Consider the following 8,087-nt stretch of genomic DNA (forward strand, 5'->3'; position numbering starts at 1 on the left):
GCAGCTTTGGGAAGATTCATTTCTAAATCATCATAGAAGTGTTTTAAATTCTTCTCAGCTCTTAAGAAGCAGGATCATTTTGAATGGAACGAAGAGTGTCAGCAAGCACTCAGGAATTTGAAAGCATACTTATCAAATCCACCGTTGCTAGCAAAACCAAAGGCTGGGGAAAGATTGCTCATTTACCTTGCTGTTTCAGAAGTAGCGGTAAGTGCGGTCTTGGTTCGAGAAGAACAAGGTAAACAATCCCCTATCTATTATGTTAGTAAATCTTTGTTAGATACGAAAACGCGGTATCCTCAATTGAAAAAGCTTGCATTCGCATTAATCATGGCATCTAGGAAATTAAGGCCTTACTTTCAGTGTCATCCTATTGCTGTAGTAACCGCCTATCCTTTACGTAATATATTGCATAAGCATGAATTATCAGGTAGGTTGGCTAAGTGGGCAATAGAGTTAAGTGAATACGAAATCACGTACCAACCTAGAACTGCTATAAAATCACAAGTGTTAGCTGATTTCGTGGCTGATTTTAGCCATGACATGCAATTAGAAGCACAAAAAGAATTACAGGTACTCAATGGAGCTAATCCAGGAACTTGGACTTTATTCGCTGATGGTTCATCTAATGCAAAAAGAGAAGGTTTAGGGATTATTGTGGTACCACCTACGGGTGAAACCATTCGACAAGCTATCAAATGTCATTCAATAACTAACAATGAGGCAGAGTATGAGGCTGTGATTGCAGGTTTAGAATTGGCACGAGAACTTGGCATAAATCAGATTATAATCAAAAGCGATTCACAACTCGTGGTTAATCAAATGCTGGGGACTTATGCAGCCATGGAAACAAGGATGCAACAGTGTTTAGAAAAGGTGCGGGAATTAATAAAGCAGTTTCAAACCTGGAAAGTTATGCAAGTACCAAGGGATGAAAATCTCGAGGCAGAAGCCTTAGCTAATCTCGCATCTGCAGCTGATGTAGCAAGTGATGAAAACACCTCAGTTATTCATTTATTTCATTCAGTTCTCGACCCTGACAAGAATGAGGTAAATTTTAATAATTTAACTTGGGATTGGAGGAACGAGATTGTAGCTTTTTTGCAGTATGGAGTCGTCCCTGATGACAAGAAAAAAGCTCATGCGCTTCAAAAAAAAAGGCTGCCCGGTACTGCTTAAACCAGGGCAACCTATATCGTAAAATGTTTGGTGGCCCCTTAGCCAGATGTCTCGGACCCTCTCAAACGGAGTACGTAATGAGGGAAATACATGAGGGGCACTGTGGGAATCACGCCGGAGGAAAATCGCTGGTAAGAACCTTAATTAGGGCAGGTTATTACTGGCCTAAAATGGAAGAAGAAGCAGAAAGTTTCGTGGCCAAATGTGATAAATGTCAAAGGTACGGTAACAATATGCATAGACCCGCGGAGTTATTACATTCGGTTATCGCACCATGGCCATTTATGAAATGGGGAATGGATATCGTGGGTCCATTGCCACAAGCGAAAGGACAGGTAAAATTTTTGCTCGTACTTATTGATTATTTTACTAAATAGGTAGAGGCAGGAGCATTCAAACAGGTACGAGAAAAAGAAGTCAGAGATTTTATTTGGCGCAATATCATATGCCGATTCGGTGTACCAAAGGAAATCGTATGTGATAATGGCCCTCAGTTCATAGGAGCTCAAATCACAGAATTTTTTCAAAGCTGGCAAATTAAAAGGATTACATCAACACCTTATCATCCGGTGGGGAATGGGCAAGCAGAGTCAACAAACAAGATTATCATCAACAATTTGAAGAACCGTTTAGAAGAGTCAAAAGGAAATTGGCTAGAAGTATTACCTGGTGTTTTATGGGCATATCACACCACAACAAAAACAAGTACGGGAGAAACACCATTTTCGTTGGTTTATGGAGCAGAAGCTTTAATTCCAGTCGAGATAGGAGAGCCAAGTACGAGGTTTGCACATGCAATAGACGAGATCATAATAATGAAGAAATGCGGGTAGCTCCATTACTTGAAGGAAAAGGAAGCTGCCATTAATAAGAATGCAGCACATAAACAAGTTAAGAACGAATTACAACAGAAAAGCATGCCTCAGATTCTTTCCAAAGTGGACTTCGTGCTTAAAAAGGTTTTTCAATCTACAAAGGCAGCCAACACGGCTAAATTAAGTCCATACCTTTGGAAGACCCTATTAAGTCGGATTTTGATTGCAGCAAGGAGCATATGAATTGGAGACCAATTGTGATAGGCAAATTACTACCTTCAAACAATTGGAATTGCTGTATTATAGAAGGACTACTTTACGTTCAAGAATACCCACGGTCATGTATCCACCATTTGCATTTAAATTTTTTGAATTGTTAAAATTTCTACAATCACGATTTTAAGATGAAGACACAAAAACAAGAGCCCGTACTAAATGATGAGTCACGACCCGTAAGGCACCCGCGTAATACAAACAAAATTCGCTGCCTCAGGGTTACAATGTATTCTGATTAGTAATATCAAACGCGCTTAGCCAGCCATCTAAACTATCACAACCTTCCTAGATCCCCATCGTATAGTTGTTTTCCATCTTTTTCCAGGACAATAAGGACCCCATAAAGAGTAGAAAAAAGACTCAAGTCGCTTCGAAGACTGCTTCATCTACCCCTATTCGCAAATGCTCACATTACACATGGACTACATAGATACACAACCGAGTATGGTTATAAAAAAGAGCAAAAGACAGATAAGAAGCATCAATATCAAGCTTGGAAGAAAGTCAAGCAGAAAGACAGCATAACAAGTTACAAAGTATATAACACGAAGCCTAAGGCAAAGGAAAACCTACTGTAGTTAGGTTAAAAGCCATGTACTAAAACAAGTTATAAAGAAAAACCTCGAATTTTATTATTCTGAAACGAGTTAGTGAAAAAATACCATCGTTGTTTGTAATCTAATTATAAATCTGTTAACACAGAAACAACGAGTTACGAAGAAGGGTTATAATGTGAAGATCAAAGATACATGTAAAAATTCTCAGAACTAGAACAAAAGTTCAAGTACAGAAGTACATTGTCAATGTTATTCCAAAAGAAACATGTGTGTTCCTATTTCTTTATCGTATGTTAACACCATTATGAAGTTGAGACGTCTTCTTCATTAAGTGTCGAAATATAAAAGGGCCCTCTTTTATAAAACTCATGTTTACTTTAGCTATTCATGAAGTTAACAAAAGCATTTTCTAAAGAACAAAAATGCAGATTATTCTATAAGTCCTTAGAAATAAAGGCAAGAATAAAATAAATAGAAGTTTAAGATAATAACACAGAAAACCTCTTAAATACTTAAGACTAAGTACGAACTTAGTCATAAAACTATGAAATTGTTTATACAAACTGCCCCATAAAAGACTTGGGGACTTGCATTCCAAAACCAACCCTCAAATGAAGTTAAGGGTTTGATTACAATTTTTTGAAATAAACCCTCAAATGAAGCCAAGGGTTTCTAACACAACTTTCCAAAGTGGTGCCTGCAAAAAAGAAGGAATTCAAGACAATGTAAATTTTTCACTAAGAAGATGTGGGAACTGAAGAAGATGCATCAACAGCAACGAGCTCAACTTGGACAGGACCATCAACGGTTGCGGGTTGATCTTGATTCACAGCAACAGGCTCAACTTGAGCAAGAGCATCAGCAGATGTGGTTTCAACCTGGCTTGTGGCAGTAGGTTCGATTGGGCTTGAAGAAGATGTGATACCCGTATGAGCTTCAACCACGGGAGCTTCAATCACGGGAGAAAGAAAGTCCTGTGTTTGCTGAGCTTGTTCAATGGTTTCATTTAACCTTAGCTAATTCTGACTCCAGGTCGAAGTTTTCTTGACCGGCTTCAATTAGGGTATCACGACGTGAATTCAAAAAAGCCCAACTTACCTCAACATCAAATTTTTCTTCAAGGATCTCATAATCCTTTTCCCAAGCAGCCACCTCATTCTTGAGCTCTTCATTTTTGGCCAAGGCGGAGTTACAAGAAGCTTCAAGAGAAACATGAGAGCTCTCTAAAGCACGTACCTTATCAGAAGAGACTTGAAGCTCTTCTTGTGCTTGAGATAAGTTTCTCACGAGCTCTCCAGCATAAACTTCTTTTTGATTCAGCAGAGCCTTCAACTCCCTGTTCTCTTCGCTAGCCTTAGACAGCTGTTCGGAAAAAGAGGATTCAAGGCGTTCTTTTTCTTTTTCTGCTTGGTTCAAGGAAGCCTTGATAACCGCTAGCTCCGAAGTTAATGCTCGCACCTACTGCTCTAAGGTACTCTTGCTCTCTTGTAAATCCTCCATGTCAATTTGAGCACTATCAAATTGTTCCTTCCAATTGATTGCTTCCAACTGAAAATCACGTGCAACCTTCTCTGAATCACGTGCTACCTTCTCCAAGAGGGAGATTCTGTTCATCAGCTCAGTGCCGATAAGATTGGCCTAAGAAAAAAGAAAGGGAAATAAGAATCTCGAAGATAGAAATTTTTACAAAGTAAAGAAGATAAAGAAGGAAAATACCTTCAAAGTGGCATGCAATATGTCATTCATTAATGTCAGGCTGCTATGGCTCTCTGTTTTGCTTTCTCGAAACGTCAGCTTGACCTGACTTCCTTAAGAGGCTGCTATCAGCAGGAACTTCAATAATTACGCTCCTTATAGCAGTACTTCTACTTGAAGAACCCACCTCCGTATGGTGAACGGTAGGTGGGGGAATTGTCAAAGCAGGAGCGGTGGAAGGAGTAAAAATAGTAGAGGGGAGGAACAGAAACAGTTGAGGCAGAGTAAGGAAAGAATCACAGGCGCGGGAGTAGAAAAGGAAGATAAGGGAAGTTCATCTAAAACAGGCCCTAAGTTTCCACTATCAAAACCACTGATAAAAAGTTGATCAATGGACTCACGAGTATCATGTGGAGTGGCGTCATCATCAGGAATAATAACAGGGGTATCAACAGGCTCGGAAAGAGGAAGACGAGGTGAGATTTCAGTCCCGTCATCAGATACAACACGTCTTCTAGCTCGTGGTCTCGTCACCAGGGAGCCCCCTTCATCCTCTTCTTCTGAGTCTTCTTCTTCAGTAGCTTTTCTTTTTGCAGTAGAAGAACCCAAGATTATTTCTCGGGCTGAAGAGGTACGAGTACCCAAAGAGTCACGAGAGGCCGCAACTGCCTCAGCAGTAACCCCTCGAATAGCAAATCCTGATAAAAAAAAGGATAAAAGTTAGAACAATAAAAGAAAATATTTATATACGTGAAAGATAAAATAAAAACTCTTACCATAAGTCTTAACTTTCCAACCGTAACGGTTGGAAAGGTTTTTCCATGACCTACCCTCCTTGGAGCGGCTCTCAACAATTTTTCTACCCAACCACGAAAGTTGGGCACATTCTCCACAACACCCATGGTTGCTGAGGAAAGAAAAGAAACGACATTAGAGAAATTAATAAGCTTGAAATAAAAAGGCACGAGAAAGATATAACACTTACATGCAAGGTTCCACTTCTCAGGAAGGGAACGTTATCTTCACCCACTAAACCAGCAGTGGGGGCAGCAACAAACCGAGCATACCAGCCACGGTCTTTATCATCTTCGGGGCTCACTAAAACCCTCTTGCTCCTGGCTGCTAGGGTAAAAATGCCATTACGGAAAAGCCTAGGGGAGTAGAGGTGAATTAGGTGGGGGAAGGTAAAGCCAACAATTTGGAAAGCAACAAAGGTGATGACAAGTAGAACTTTAACTCCCTCAGGGCTTGGGCGCACTCAGAGGTCCACTGGAGGCCGTTATCTTTTTTAAGTATGCCGAAAAACTGGTGGCATCTGTCGGATGATCGTGAGATGAATCTTGACAGGGTGGTGATACGGTCGGTCAGCCTTTGAACCTGTTTTTTTGTGGTTAAGTGCTCTGGTATCTCTTCTATGGCTTTGATTTGGTTAGGGTTAACCTCGATGCCTCGCTGTGACACTAGGAAACCCGAGAATTTTCCTGAGGTCACGTCGAATGCAAACTTTTCGGGGTTTAGTTTCATTCCGTATCGCCTGACTATATCGAAGGCTTCTTCAAGTGGCCGATGTGATATTCTCTCCATTTGGACTTGACCAACATGTCATCTATGTAGACTTCCATAGTCTTGCCGAGTTAATCCTTGAACATTTTGGTCACAAACCTTTGCTATGTCGCCCCTGCTTTTTTCAGTCCGAAAGGCATAACTCTGTAGCATCACATTCCTTGATGGGTGATGAAGGTCGTTCTCTCCTGATCCTCTTCTTCCATGAGGATCTAATTGTAGCCTGAGTAGGCGTCTAAGAAACTTAGCAATTCATAACCGGTTGTTGCATCAATGAGCTGGTCGATATGAGGTAATGGGAATGAATATTTAGAACATGCTTTGTTTAAATCTGTAAAGTCTATGCACATTCGCCACTTCCCGTTTTTCTTTTTCACTATGACCACATTGGCGACCCATTTGAGGTATTTTCACTCCCTGATGGAGCCATTTTCCAATAGTTTTTTGACCTTCTCACGCACTGCATCATTTATTGAGGAATAGAATTTCCGCCTAACTTGCCTCACTGGGGGTGGAATGGATCGATGTTCAACTTATGTGTAGCGATCTCCTTCGGGATACCTGGAATATGCTTCATGGAAAAAAGCAAACAAGTCCACGTTAGCAGTTAAGAATTGACAAAATTTACCTGGTTCTCGAAGCTTGCATGCGGAGGGTGGTAGAAGATGGGGAATTCTGACTACAAATGTGTCAAAGTCTTTCAATGGGTTATTGAAGTCTGCACGTGGATTGCCTGTCACTGCCATGGTGAGGATGTCATTCAAGCAGATGGCTGAGATGTTAGTTGAAAGATCTAGAGGTGCATCATCATTGATGGAAATGGGTGTTGAATTTATGCCACAACCAATGAATCGATTTGAGAAATATAGGAAGCGAGCACAGTGGCATTCATTTTTGCAGTATTGCAGCGAGCGAAATATTTTTGAAGTTCGCACTAGTCTGCATCACAACCGCGGGAATAATACACACACCGTCAATGAAGCCAGAAGATTATGCTCCTGTGGAAAATGGTCAATCTATCACTTGCCATGCTCACATGCCATGAAATGCTTTCAAAATACAGGTTTTGCGGCAACGAAGTACGTTGATAAAGAATATAGTGTTGTTGCATACTTAAACACCTATATGTTGCAAAAATAATGCCTGAAGACGAAAAAGAAGACCCCACGCTTCTCCACATACACAAGATGTATGGATTTTGTACATTGACGGCGCTTCCAACGCGTCAGGGTCCGGACTGGGACTTGTACTCGAAGTCCCGACAGGCGAAGTGATTCGCCAGTCCATAAGGTGCTTTGGCATGACTAACAACGAGGCCGAGTATGAGGCCGTGCTTACAGGATTAAGGCTAGCACTCAAGTATGGGGCGAGACAGGTCAGACTATGCTATGATTCTCAGCTCGTCGTCAACCAAGTCACGGGGACTTTCCAGATCAAAGAGCAAAGGTTAAAAAAATACCAGGCCGAGATCTGTAAATTGTTGCCTGAGTTCGATGAATGTCACCTCGACCAGATTCCTCGAGCATAAAACATCGAAGCATACAGCCTCACAAAATTAGCAGCAACCACCAAACACATAATCGGAGAATGAAATGTGATCACCCTCCTCCACTCATCGATAGATCAAATCGAGGTAAGGACTATAAATTTAACTTGGGACTGGTGCAACCGTATTGTTACATACTTCCAGGATGGCGTACTCTCAGATGATAAAAAAGAAGCTAAGAAGCTTCGGATGCAAGCAGCAAGGTACAGTGNCTTTGACCGAAGCCGAAGCCGAGCCGAGCCGAGCGACGACTACGGCGCGAGGCTTGCCTTCTTCTTAGCTCTTTAAGAGCTAAAAGATGAGCTTCTCTATATATACACAAAGATTTTCTTTCCTTCTACCAATGAGGGACAAAGTGTATTAGTAAAGTGAACTAATTCAAAATTTCACTTCCCTCCATTTCTTTCCAACCATTTTCCATTCATACCTCTTTTGTTATTAATAACAAATAATAAC

The sequence above is a fragment of the Nicotiana attenuata genome, unplaced genomic scaffold (assembly GCF_001879085.1).
Source record: "Nicotiana attenuata strain UT unplaced genomic scaffold, NIATTr2, whole genome shotgun sequence".
Lineage (NCBI taxonomy): Eukaryota > Viridiplantae > Streptophyta > Magnoliopsida > Solanales > Solanaceae > Nicotiana > Nicotiana attenuata.